The 14515-nt window shown below is 40.9% G+C and overlaps 1 protein-coding gene across 3 annotated transcripts in view; it reads right to left on the reverse strand.

Annotated features, from left to right (window-relative positions):
• The window catches only part of TPX2 (TPX2 microtubule nucleation factor), a 55230-nt gene extending 48032 nt beyond the window's left edge, over nt 1-7198 (reverse strand). For 2 of the 3 annotated variants that reach the window (XM_081257199.1, XM_081257197.1), the window contains exons 1-2: nt 7110-7198; nt 3657-3773 (exon numbers count right to left, since the gene is read on the reverse strand). The gene's annotated coding sequence lies outside the window, so the exon portion shown is untranslated. The other variant, XM_081257198.1, reaches the window with a different exon arrangement.
• Between the last annotated feature and the right edge of the window lie 7317 nt (nt 7199-14515).

Raw genomic sequence — 14515 nt, forward strand, 5'->3', positions numbered from 1 at the left:
CTGCGCGTCCGGAGCCTGTGCTCCGCAACGGGAGAGGCCACAACAGTGAGAGGCCCGCGTACTGCAAAAACCAAACAAACAAACAAACAACAACAACAAAAAGAGTCATGTACCACAATGTTCATTGCAGCACTATTTACAATAGCCAGGGCATGGAAGTGTCCATCGACAGATGAATGGATAAAGAAGATGTGGCACATATATACAATGGAATATTACTCAGCCATAAAAAGAAACGAAATTGAGTTATTTGTAATGAGGTGGATGGATCTAGAGTCTATCATACAGAGTGAAGTAAGTCAGAAAGAGAAAAACAAATACCGTACGCTAGCGCCCTTATATGGAATGTAAAAAAAACAGTACGGATGAACCTAGTGGCAGGGCAGGAATAAAGACGCAGATGTAGAGAACGGACTTGAGGACACAGGCTGGGAAGGGGAAGCTGGGAGGAAGTGAGAGAGCAGCACTGACATGTATACACGACCAAATGTAAAATGGATGGCTAGTGGGAAGGTGCTCCAAAGCACAGGGAGATCAGCTGGGTGTTTTGTGACGACCTAGAGGGGTGGGATAGGGGTGGTGGGAGGGAGGGTCAAGAGGGAGGGGATAAGGGGATATATGTATACTTAGAGCTGATTCACTTTGTTGTACAAGAAAGTAACATAACATTGTAAAGCAATTATACTCCAATAAAGATATTAAAAAATAAACGACCTCTTTTTCAAAAAGCTTCTTTTGAGCTATCTTTTGGTCTAATACAGACCCTCGCCCCCACCCCCTGAACAAAAGAGGGGAACAAACAGATAAATACATATCCATTGAGAAGTCTGATTCTCCTCAATAAAGAGTGATGGCACAAGTACATGAACAAAACCAAAAGTAACTACTGGGTTATGCTAGCGTCACTACGCTGCCTCTCCCACAAATAATAAATATTAGGATGTGAAACCCTGAAAAATTAAAGGACTAGTGGGAAATAGAACAGGCCAAGGCCAACACTAACTGTTTAAATGAGAGCCCCAAGCAAGGTGGAACTGGATGCCTTCCTGCACCCCTTAATCAAGATTGAATTTCTGTCAACAGGTTTCACTGAAAAAAAAAAAGAAAAAAGAAAAAGGCACATGCGTCAACCACATTCCGCCACACAAATCAAGCTGCCAAGCAAGAGAATCGGCTTCACATTTCAAAATTATCTGAATCCACCACAACTTCAGACTCTTGCAAAACTAGAAACATTCTGAGGGAAGAAATAGCTCTTCCTGACCAATAATCCTATGATAGACAGGGAAAGGTTTCTCCCATATGTTATGAACCAGTTAGGTTCCTTTTAAAACTGCTTATCAAGTGCCATCCATCACATCACATGGCTAATTTTTGTTTCCAAAAAACAAAGATTGAAAAGATATATATAATCCTTTCCCTTAAGGAACTGACAGTAATTTTGACACAGGGTGGTCTTTGCTGTGAAAGTGCAGAGAAGGGGAATAGATGAAGGAGGGTCAGAGAAGGCTTCCTGGTGGAAGTGATACATAAAAGATACAGAGAGACCTGCAGAGTTCTACAGGCTAAAGATGAATATTGACTTTTTCTAGGGGAAGAAATAAATGGAAAGGGAAAACAAATAGGGGGAAGCACACAATTGAGGAAGATTGCAAAAGAAGCAAAGTAACCTATTTCCACATTCATCTGAAATTAACCTCCAAGGGCCCCTGTCCCTCTTCACTATCAAACCAAAAATAACCAGCCATGACAAGCTCTATAAATCAAAAGGTGCAGGTTCAGAGCGGGTGGAGGAAAGCTGTAAAAGGCTGCATTCTAAGCAAGGTTGAAATAGACCAGCAGCTCCTGAGAAGACGAAGACTTTGGTGTGATAAATGATCTCAAGTACCTCACTATACAAGCTTGTGAACTGTGTATTGCCTAATTCTACTGGAGGAAAAAGCATGAGTTAAATAAATGGTAATGTAATAGAATAAACAGAGTAAGGCAAGACCTCATTAGAAGTGTAGTTAGTTAAAAAGGTCCCATCCCAGGTAGTGCCATTTCCCCAGGGACACCCTCTCCTATTTTCACAAGGGGTAAGAGATCCTGTTACACTACCACAAGTTAGAGTTGAGTTATTGTCATCTTAACCAGGGAGAAAACACCTACATTTTTTTTTCTTGTACATAAGGATTAGCAGGAGACAGTAAATGGCAACATAATACAGACAGCAATTTTAATTGTTCATCAAAGTCACAAACTAAGTCTGAAGGAAGTTAATGGACTTCGTGTTTCCACATTTGTTTGCTAACTTCTATGATGAAATCGGATCTATTTACAGACACAGATCTATGAAGCTTCCAAAATTGGGTCATTTTAAAGTCCAGTGACAATCTCTCACTCTCCAAGCACTTAGAAGTCAGCACAGGACACACGGACACTTGTTCTAATTCATCACTGTCCAGAAGTCTCAGGCAAATACATTTTTCTACCATTTTCCTCCCAAACTTGTGAGTTTCATATCACTGTTTTTGAAGGATTATAAATTCAGTTCTGCTTTTTTTAATTCATCCACAGAACTCTATAAACCATAATCCACTCTTACATGACTAACAAGACCTGGATAGAAATCAAAGATGCCATTTACCTCTAGGCCAAATAACGACACAGATCTCTGTAATACCAAAGTGTTCTGATGTTCCAAAAGTAAGAAGCTGAAAGAGTTTGTAAGGGTTGACAGTGGGGCTACAGGAGGTTACAATCCTAGTCAAATCTCAATCATTCAATCTTGTAGAGATTTATATCCCTCAAAAGGTATCTGGTTTGGAAAGCAGACAGACAGAGACACACCCACATACACACACACCCTAAAAAAGTGATAGTCAATGAGGTGGCAGGGAGTGAGGTAGACAATGAGAGGGTTGGAAGGTTTTTAACTATAAACCTTTTTATATTATTTTGATTTTTGCACCATTTGAATCTATAATATATTTTAAAAATAAAAAATTGTGCCTGTGTGAACATACACTGCTGGTGGATGTGTAAATCAGCACAATTTTCCTATAAAGCAATTTGGTGTTACGTACCAAAGTCTTAAAAATACACATTCTTTGGGACTTCCCTGGCAGTCCAGCAGTTAAGACTCCGCACCTTCAATGCAGGGGGCATGGGTTCAATTCCTGGTTGGGGAACTAAGATCCCACATGTCACATGGCCATAAATAAATAAATTTTAAAAATTAAAAAAATAAAAATATGCATTCTTTTTGACCAATGGTGCCACTGGGTAAAATACTATGGTAGAACGATATAATGGAATAACATATAGCCATTAAAATTATGTTATAGAAAATTTTAATGAAATGAAAAAATTTTCATAACCTAATTATTAAATGAAAAAAAAAATGAAGGTTATTAGAGCATGGTTCTTAAAACCAAATATAGATACCCTCCAAAATTTGGAAAGAAATCTATCAAAATGCTAGCCATAGTTTATCTAAGAGGTAGGATATTGGGTGACATTATTTTCTTTTGCTTTTATATATTAAATAAATTTTCTTCCAAATTAAGTGTTACTTTCTAAAGATAAGCTAAAGTTATTTAAAGAATTTTGAAGCTAATATATTAATGTCCCCCTTATTCCTTTTTAATGTAATACTGTGGATACAGCCTTACCTGTGGTTTAATCCGTCTGTCAGTCCACCTGTCTACAGGCTTGACTCAAAGTTGTAATATACTCTTTAACCTCTCTTCTGAAATCTTGAAGTCTAGAAAGTACTTCTTATCAAGAACCTGGAAGAAGCAGAAAGGTGATGAAACAGGTTCAAGTTCTTTGTAGTAAAAAAGGTTAACAGAGAACAGAAGGAGCTATAAAACAGGGGTCCCCAACCCCCAGGCCACATACCAGTACCAGTCTGCACAGCAGGAGGTGAGCGATCGAAACTTCATTTGCCGCTCCCCATCGCTTGCATTACCAACTGAACCATGCCCCACCCACCCCACCCCCGCCCAAACCCGTCCGTGGAAAAACTGTCTTCCACAAAACCAGCCCCTCGTGCCAAAAAGGTTGGGGACCTCTGCTATAAAATACCAAGGATACCCACTCTTAAAACCAAAGAGTGCTTCTGAGAGCTAAGGTCTAAATAGCATGGATCCCCCCAGATGCCAGACTTCTTAAAAGATTGTTGTTTCATTAGTGTAAAAATGTTCTTCAAGTTTTTTAGTGTACATGTGCTGTTTCCCAGTATCTCTGTGGTTACATACTCCCACTTTAAAGCAACCTTTCTGAAACCTGAAACTTAGGAACACTGACATCAAGGGGTGTAGTGTGCACTTCTATCCTATTCAAACATCAGGACAAAGAGTAGGCACACTCAAAATATGAAAAAACTTCTACTACCTTTTTAAATTTAAAAAATTAGAAATAGGGACTTCCCTGGTGGTCCAGTGTGTAAGACTCCACGCTCCCAATGCAGGGGGCTGGGGTTTGGAACTAAATCCCGTATGTATGCCACACCTAAGAAGTCCACATGCCACAACTAAGACCCAGCACAGCCAAAATAAATAAATAATAAATATTTTAAAAAAATAACTTAGCTTTAAAAAATTAATTAAAAAGTAGAAATAGCATTTTATAAAAATTTTCTAAAGTATGCTCCTACATACAATTTTATACCTTTCTCACTAATCTTTAATTTCCCCCTATAATCAAGTTTCTCTATGCAAACAAACAAAAACAGAACCCCTCCCAGTTATCTGTACTTTTTTCACAAAGTACCCTAGCTGCTGATCTGTCTCAGACACAGATCTATTCACAGAATTGATTGGCCTGTTCCCTGGTGGCGCAGTGGTTAAGAATCTGCCTGCCAATGCAGGGGATATGGGTTCGAGCCCTGTTCCGGGAAGATCCCACATGCCGCGGAGCAACTAAGCCCAAGCGCCACAACTACTGAGCCTGCACTCTAGAGCCCAGGAGCCACAACTACGGAAGCCCGCGCGCCTAAAGCCCGTGCTCTGCAACAAGAGAAGCCACCGCTATGAGAAGCCCGCGCACCGCAACGAAGAGTCGTCCCCCTAGAGAAAAGCCTGTGCACAGCAACAAAGATCCAACGCAGACAAAAATAAAAATAAATAAATAAATTTATTAAAAAAGAATTGATTGGCCTGTTCAATCTCCCTGTAGTAAATTCTGCTTCCTACCTTTACCCATGGCAAAGAAAATTCAGTTTGCCAAAGGACATTTAAATCTCTCCTCCTCCTTTCTTCCCAAGCAATTCAGAAAGAATTAGGGAAGAGACCCAGGAAAGGCTGAAGAAAAAGTACATATAGGAAATATAGGTGAATTCTGAACCTCTCCTGATACCTAAACAAGAAATGAAGGACCTTCCCACGTAATCCTGTCTCCTGTTGAAGCTTAATTGCAGCTGCAGGATAAACTAACTTTATTAAGGTTGGAATACACAGACTTAAGCATAAGGTGGGCCAAAATAACTATTTTCTTTAAATGATTTGAAAGTTTAAACAAATTTACCAATCTAATTCAATATATCCAGTTTTTCATACCTGAAATTTTGTAGTCAATTTAGAGAATGCCTTCTTGTCTTTCCAATTCAACAGATATTGAATGGGTGACTTCCATGCACCAAGACTGTTCTGGTTCCTGTCTAACTAGACTCTCCTTATCAAGAACGGTTTCTGTCCCACCTGCTTCACAAAGCCACCCTTGCCTGTTTTAAGCCTCACCTCTAAACTGCCAGGGCGCTTACAATACAAAACAATAGAGCACTCAGATGCTTTCTTGTCTTGTTCTAATTGTCACTTGTCAATTTGAATCAGACTTTTGGCCTCAAGCATACCAGAAACCATTCATCTGTATACACACAGTATCTAATACTGGGCACACAGTACAACCTCAAAGGTCAATTAATTATCTAAGTGAGTTGGGAGCCAAAATAATTTTGATCCCAAGAGTGCCAACTTAATACTGAATGGACACACCCACAGTACAACTCCAAAACAACTTAAGTTTGATTTAGAGGTGGCTTGACAGGGGGTGATACACTGAGGCCACAACACAAAAATATCATTAGTATTGCAGCAAACAGTTTGAATTTTGACATCTGATGAGTGAGACAAATTGAAAGGCCATAGAATGTCAAGACAAGGTAAGGCTGAACCAGGGAGAACTCCAAGTGATGGTCTTAAAGCAAAATCAGCAGAGCACGCAGATGCTGTCTTGTTCTAAGCAGGACTGTTAGGGAGCAAGTCCTTGGTACCTAAGTACTAGGAAATTGTAGGTGAGAAAAAGAAACCATGTATCAAGAAACCAGGGAGAAAAACAATCCTACAATATTACAGTCTGGTTCACTTTTCCTTCCCTCTCCGATCTATAAGTGTTTTAGAACAGGAAATTAGAAAAGCAGTAATACCTAGTGATACCACACAAAGGGGGAGGGCTGGGCAGAAGGGATAAAACAGAATGAATTTTAAATCCCCAAATAGAAAGACAACTCCAAGTGGAATTAAACTCGCCCTCAATTATGTTCTCACCTCATTTACCTTTCTATCTTACACAACAGTTTTGAAATGTAGTTTGTGGCCACATCTTTTTCCTCCACCAAATGCCACACGTCTTGAGGGCGGGTAGGGCTACTGTATCAACCATTTCGAGAAATGTATCTAGATTACGGGCTTCAGTTTCCCTCCTATAAAGGAGGGCTAAGACTAGCACCGACTTCACTGGATTGGGGCGAAAATTAAACGAGAAAACGCAGAGTGCTTGGTCCGGTAAACGCTTATTTCATGTGTGCTGGGTAATAATATAGTTGTCGTTACCGTTATCCTTAGCGCACAACCTCCCCCCACTCCTCCTTCCACCTATTTCCCACGCCGGCCTCCGCCTCTACCTGGAGACACAGCCCGCTAGTCCCGGTCCGGCCGTGGAAATCCTGTCATGAAGGGAAGGGTAGCCGGAAGCCCGGCTCCTGCTCTGCGGGTCAGGTCGGCGCCCCAGCAGCACACCGTCCCAGAAGCTGAGCCCTCGAGGAGGAGGAGACCTCCAGCCACTTGGAAATCAGGGAGAAGGCTGCCCGGCGCCCCAGCTGCTCCCCTTTTCTCCCCTCGGCTCACCTCGCCTCACCGCTGACAACCGACCGCCAGGAAGACCCGCCGCGGGACTCATTCAGTACCGTTGAAAATTTGAACCCAGGCTATCCAGTCAAACGCACCAATCAGAGTGCCGGGAACCAGCTATCCCAGCCTTCCGATTGGCCCTAGAGATCGTAGGGAAGCCGGAAGTCAGGACGAGGGTCAAGCAAACAACCGGCCCCGGAGACTCCTGGGAAATGTAGTGCGACTGCGTGAGCCGGCTGCAGCAACTCGAAAGAGGAAATTACCACAAAGCCCAGAATGCTCGGCTACAGACCATTTGGGAAAGGTGGTACTACCCACTGAAGAGAGAGGGAGTCTATTTAGGTAACAGGACGGCGCGCGTCCTGAACCTCTCCAAAACTTACACGGAAGGAAATTCTTCATTAGTTTATAATTCTCCCTGTAGTTGTGCATCGTGCCTTTGATTATTCTTAGGAATTCACTTCGTTTTAACATCGAGTCCCCTGCAAGCAACATAGTCTCGCCCCCAGATTCTCTGCCAATCGTGAAGGAGTCTCTCAAACTCTATCCAGTCCACGCCCCAATATTACTGGCTAAAGCCGGCGGCGTTTTGAAGGCTTGGGCTTTCACTTTTAATGCCGTCTGCATCTTTGGCTCTATTACCCTGTATTGTAAAAGAGAAAACAAATGCTCACAGAAGTTGAGTAAACTTATCTAAGATCACATTTTTTAAGTAGAGGAGATGGGATTTGAGTTAAGAACGTCTGATCCTATATATCATCAATAGTCAATTAGAAGATAATAGCAACAACAAGAACAAAAAGATCAACGTTCATAATAACAAAAAAGGCAACAAAGTTTAAAAAAATAAGCCTAAGACCTTTACGGGAAATTTTAAAACTGTAAAACTTCGTTGAATAACTATAAAAATAATTAAGCTATAGACCTTATTAATGGATGGGGAGATCTAATATTGTAAAATCTCCATATTAAAAGTTCAAGGCAATTCCGATGAAAATCGCAATAGGTTTTGTCATGGAATTTGCCAAGTTGATTTTAAAATTCACATGGAAGAAAAAAAGCACAAGAAGCGGCATCTGAATTTTGAAAAATAATAGGGGGCAATCGCCATAACAGATCTCACAAATATTAACATACTACGAAATTATAGTAATTTAAGAAGTATCGTCAGTTGAGTCTATGGGGATACAATCAACAAAATCCAGACGAGAAAACTCTACAGGACAAAAGATCTAGTTTCTTCAAAAATAAATAGAAAAAACAAAAACAAACAAACAAAAAAACAGCAAGAGTTGGGTCTTTTTGTTTGTCTTTGTTTTTCAATATTCCTTATTTTTAGAGATACACATGGAAATGATGAGGATGAAATGAGTCTAGAATTTGCTTCAAAATAATCTGGAATATGCCAGGAAGGGAAGTAGATGGGAGTATAGATGAAACATGATTCGCCACAAATTGATAATTGCTAAAACTGAGTGACAGGTTCAAGATACATATATACATACACATACATATATGCATTTGAAATTTTCCAAAAAAATTTTAAGCAGGGTATTAGCATAGAAAATTTTTAACAAAAGATCAGTGGAAGAATTTAAGAGTTCAGACACAGGCGCATGTATATCAGAATTTAGTAAATGCTGAGTAGAATTTCAAATCAGATGGAAACAAATAATGGAGTTAGGACATTTGCTTTTCATTTGGGGAAGATATTATGTTAGATTTTTATCCAACACCGTTTACAAAAACAAATTTCAGATGAATTAAAACCCTGAAGATATTTAAAAATTAAAAATTTTAGGGACTTCCCTGGTGGTCCAGTGGGTAGGACTCCACGCTCCCAATGCAGGGGGCCAGGGTTTCATCCCTGGTCAGGGAACTAGATCCCAAATGCATGCTGCAACTAAGGAACCTGCATGCCACAACTATGAGCCCACATGCCGCAACCAGGAAAGCCCACATGCCACAATTGAGGATTCTGCATGCCACAGTGAGGTTCCCATGTGCCGCAACTAAGACCCAGTGCAGCCAAAGTAAATAAACTTTTTTAAATTAAAATTTTTAAGTTAAAATATATGTTTATGACATCGTGTAGGAAATTTTTAAGTAAGACATAAGGGGAAAACTAAGACATAAAGGAAAAGACTGACCAAACCAAAATTTTAAAATTCTGTTTGACAAAAGAAAAACAAACAAAACTGAAGGATAAAATATTTCCAACACATGTGACAAAGTATTAGAACCTAAAATGTAAACAACAACAACAAAAACTCCTAAGAATCAGTGAGAAAAGGACAAAAGCTCAATAGGGGGAAAAATGGGGAAAATAGGCAATTCTTAGAAGAATAAACAAAACTGGCCATTAAAGAAATGAAAAGGTGCTTGGCCTCAGTAGTAATACTGAAATTAAATTTTAAGCTTAATTTAAACAAAGAAGTACCATTTTTCACCTATCAAACTGACCAAAATTAAAAGTTTGATGGTATCAAGGATTTACAAGGTAACTCAGAAGGTTGGGAAAAAGGATGGGTTCAGCTGCTTTAAAGGGCAACTTGGCAACACGTATTTAAAATGTCAAACATGTGTGCCCTGTAACCTAGCACTTCTATTTCTAAGTTTAGTTCCAAGAGACACACTTATCAACTTTCACACAGAGAAACAGAGGCACAGTCACTGCAGCATTTACTGAGCACGTACAAGGTGCCAGTCGCTGTGATAAATGTGGGGATATAGCAGTGAAAAGACAGACAAAATCTCTGTCCTCAGGGAGCTGACATTCTAGTGGAGAAGACAGACACTAAACAAGGTGAATAAATAAATAAGTAAATAATATCTTGTAATAAGAGATGATAAATGCAAAGCCATGACAAGAAGCAGAGGAAGGGAGGGCTGGACAGGGACAAAGGGAGGGCAGGGTCTGCCTAGGCTGTGGCTGCCCACCGACCTCAAGGTACGGGCAGGGCCACTGGTAGGGGTGGAGGTAAAGGTACTTGCTTTATATTAGGAGGGAAGGGGTATCAAAGCTGTGCTGTGTCCAGGGCCTGCTAGGCAGAAAGTGCTCAGTGAGAGAATGAGTGTATGAGGCAATGCCAGGAGGCCAGGATGTGTGCAAGAACTTCCCAAGTCCTTCCAGATTAACAAGAGGTAAGCCTGGCCCAAAAGATTCCTCTCTTGTCATTCCTTCTGCATCCATTGTATTGTAGGCTGGGTCTCAAGTTCCCATTATTTACGAATGGGAGACTTCAAGGTCTGAAATCACCAAAGCAGAATTTTAGACCTGGAAGGAAGTGCAGACATATCTGGTAGACTCTATCCACAATTTTAGTCATTACTCTTTTGTTGGTTTATTTTATATATTTATTTATTTATTTTCTTTATTGTTTCTTTGGCTGTGTCGGGTCTCAGTTGCAGCATGCGGGATCTTTCGTTGCTGCGTGTGGACTTCTCTCTAGTTGTGGCGTGCGGGTCTTTCTCTCTCTAGCTGTAGCGAGCGAGCTCCAGAGCACGTGGGCTCTGTAGTTTGTGGCATGCAGGCCCTCTTGTTGAGGAGCGGGAGCTCAGTAGTTGTGGCGGGCGGGCTTAGTTGCCCCATGGCACGTGGGATCCTAGTTTCCGGATCAGGGATCGAACCCACGTCCCCTGCATTGGAAGGTGGATTCTTTATCACTGGACCACGAAGGAAGTCCCTCAGTCATTACTCCTTTGGCCTTATCCATGTGAAAGGGGTTTGCAATTATAAATAGGGTAGTTCAGGGACGTTTGAACAAAGACCTGAAGGAGGTGAAGGAGTAAGCCATGCAGATATCTGAAGGAAGAATGTTCCAGGCAGAGGGAACAGCAAGTGCAAAGGCAGGAGCAGAGAGGCATGTTTTAGAAGGAAGTCAGGGTGACTGGATCAAATGGACAAGGAGGAGAGTATCAGGAGATGAGGCCAGAGATATCCTGGGGCAGGATGCAGACCAACTGGGCCTTAGGAAGGAAGCTGATTTTTACTCTGAATGAGGTGGGAGTCCTGGGAGGGTTTTGAGCATTGATTTACTCTCTACTTTTAATGGGATAACTCTGGCTGCTGTGCTGAAAACAGGGGGAAGGGGAACAAGAGTGGAAATAGGGAAATCAATTAGTAGGCTGCTGCGTTGTAGTTGTGAAAAATTGGAAACCACCTAATGGTCCATTAGTAGAGGGGGATTGTTCAATAAACTGTCTATAGGATGGAATACTAAGCATCAGTTCAAAAAGAGTTGGGGACTTCCCTGGTGGCGCGGTGGTTAAGAATCCGCCTGCCAATACAGGGGACATGTGTTCGAGCCCTGGTCCGGGAAGATCCCACATGCCACGAGCAACTAAGCCCGTGCACCACAACTACCGAAGCCCGCGCACCTAGAGCCCATGATCCACAATAAGAGAAGCCACCACAATGAGAAGCCCGCGCACCACAACGAAGAGTAGCCCCCATTCGCCGCAACTAGAGAAAAGCCCGCACGCAGCAACGAAGACCCAATGCAGCCAAAGATAAATAAATAAATTTAAAAAAAAAGGGTTTGATAGATCTGGACTGATATGGAGATATCTTTGAGACACATTTTGAGTTAAAACACAAAGTGCTGATTGATTATGGGTTTTTTTTCATTATGAAACCATTATGGGTTTTTTTTCTGAACTTTAAGAACTATATTTTCTTACTGAAGTATAGTTGATCATTATGTTTTTAGAAAATATGCAAAACAGTGTACCACTTTTCCCATGGGTGTGATTAAGTATTCACAGCTAGCACTTACCTGGCACTTACCATATGCCAAGCACTGTTTGGAGTACTGTGCACATAGTTAACTCATTTCATCCTGACAATAACCCTGTGAGGTAGGTGATGTTATATTTCCATTTTATAGATTGAGGAAGTTGAGACTCAGAGTGGTTAGACAACTTCTCCAAGGTCACATAATTTGTATGTGACAGAGCCAATATTTGAACCCAAGGAGGCCAGCTCTAGAGGCCAAACCCTTAACCACTGCCCTATATTACCTCTCCTAAACATGGATGTGTATATAGAGAGAAAGGTATGGAAGAATTCACAACAACCTGACAAGAGTGGGAACTTCAGAGGGGAGGAGATAAACAGGACTCGTGGACAGAAAGGATAGATAATTGGATCTTTATCTTTAATTTTTTTTAAAGAATATATCCATGTGTTACTTGTTTGCTTTGAATTTATTATTTCTTATTATAGAAGGGGAGAGAAGTCTGCAAAGGAGAGAGGAGGGGGAGACAAGCTCTAGATTTAAAAAGTGAGAGGGAAAGACCCAACGTCTACTCCTGCCCCTTCCAAATCTTCTTCATTCCATGTCTGTCACTCCCTCCACCATCCAACCTGTGGTCACCAGGCCAGAAATCTGGACCTGCCTTCCAGCTCACTGGAGACCTCCTGCTTCATGGAGAACAGACAACAGCTGGTCACTGGCTCTCAGTAGCGACGTAACCCTCAGACACCTCCAGGCAAGGTGGCTGTGATCACCCAAGGACACCCCCTGGAGAAAGTTGCAAGTGTGAACCATTGGTGACAGTCATCAAAAGGATCTGTCTTCTGCAGTTCCCCTCCAACCAAACACAGGGATCTCTGTGGGTGTCCTGGTAATGGAAGGATTACAGACGCCTTAGCACACAGTGATTAAAAGCGATGAATTATAGGAAACAACCCAAGTATCCACCAACTGATGAATAGGTAAATAAAATGTGGTAAATCCATACAATGGAATAGTATTCTTTAATAAAAGGAATAAAATATCGATACATACAACATAGATGAACCTGAAACATTACACTAAGTGAAAGAAGCCAGACTCAAAAGGACAAATATTGTATGATTCCATTCATATGAAATTTCCAGAATAGGCAAATCCATAGAGACAGAAATTAGATTATTGGTTGCCAGGAGATGGGGGATGGGGGGATAGAGAGGAACTACTGATGCAGGGGTTTTTTTCAATAAGCTCATGTAAGGTAAGTGGTAGCCTGACTCAAGAGGTGCCTTTGTCTTCTTCTGGGAGTTGGAAGAGGGGAATCACTTGAAATTCCATCCTCTCCATTTGCAGTGGGCCCTGGCCTATGTCAAAGTACTTTAATATTGGAGACTTTTTCTATGTTAAAAAAGTTTTTAAATTACAAATATTATGCACGCTTATGACAGAGTGAGAATATATGTTAGGTGCTGTATATTTATTACTTTATTTAATCACTGCAACACCCTTACCAGGTAGGTGCTATTATTTTCAATTTCCAGATGAAAAAAGCCGAGGCTCAGAAGAGGTGACATAGGGCTTCCCTGGTGGCGCAGTGGTTGAGAGTCCGCTTGCCGATGCAGGGGACACGGGTTCGTGCCCCGGTCTGGGAAGATCCCACATGCCGCGGAGCAGCTGGGCCCGTGGGCCGTGGCCGCTGGGGCTGCACGTCCAGAGCCTGTGCTCCGCAACGGGAGAGGCCACAATAGTGAGAGGCCTGTGTACCGCAAAAAAAAAAAAAAAAAAAAATGTGGTGACATAACTTACTCAAGGTCACACAACAGTGTTAAGATCTGCAGCCAGATCCATATGAGTTTATAAATATTTATGAAGTAAAAAGTGAAAATGCCCTAAGCCTTCCACCCTACCCCATTGTCAATCCCACTCCTCAGTTTAAAAATTAGTGTTAAAAGATGAGTGTGAATCTTTCAAAGGCTTTTAATGCAAATACAAACCCTCATATATCTGTATCTATACACGCATGCATTTTTGTATTTTACATATGTGTGTGTGTTTATATATTTAAAATTTTTTCATTTCAAAAGTGTTGCCTACTTGTTTGTAATATTTGGCAAATATAGAAAATAATAAAGAACCAAAAAATAACTATAACCTAGTCTTTAGAAGCAACCTCTCCACTCTTCGCATTTAAGTGTATTTCCTTCTAGTCTTTCAAATCTAATAAACTGATTTTATTAGATACTGAGCAGATACAAATATAAATGTATGTATATGTAAAATGACTGAAAGGTATAAAGAATAGTAAGGCAACACATTCTGTACACATACATAAGATTTAATTTAATAAGAAGAACATTTCTATTCTCTTTCAAGCTCCCAACTTTATCCTGTTCCCTGGTTCATCCTGGACCCTCCCCTGTGAAGGTGCAATGGCTATCTTGAATATTGTGTTGATTATTCCCTTATACTTCTTTATAATTTTACCACATAGGTATATTTCCTTGTATGAATTATCTACTTATTGCTGCAGAACAGATTACCTCCAAACTTAGCAGCTTACGATGACAAGCATTATTATCTCATACAGTTTCTGAGGGTCAGGAATTCAGTTTAAGAGAGTGGTTCTGGCTCAGGGTCTCAAATAAGGTTTGTAGTCAACTGTTGGCT

The sequence above is a fragment of the Mesoplodon bidens genome (assembly GCF_964165515.1).
Source record: "Mesoplodon bidens genome assembly, chromosome: 15".
NCBI classification, from domain to species: Eukaryota; Metazoa; Chordata; class Mammalia; order Artiodactyla; family Ziphiidae; genus Mesoplodon; species Mesoplodon bidens.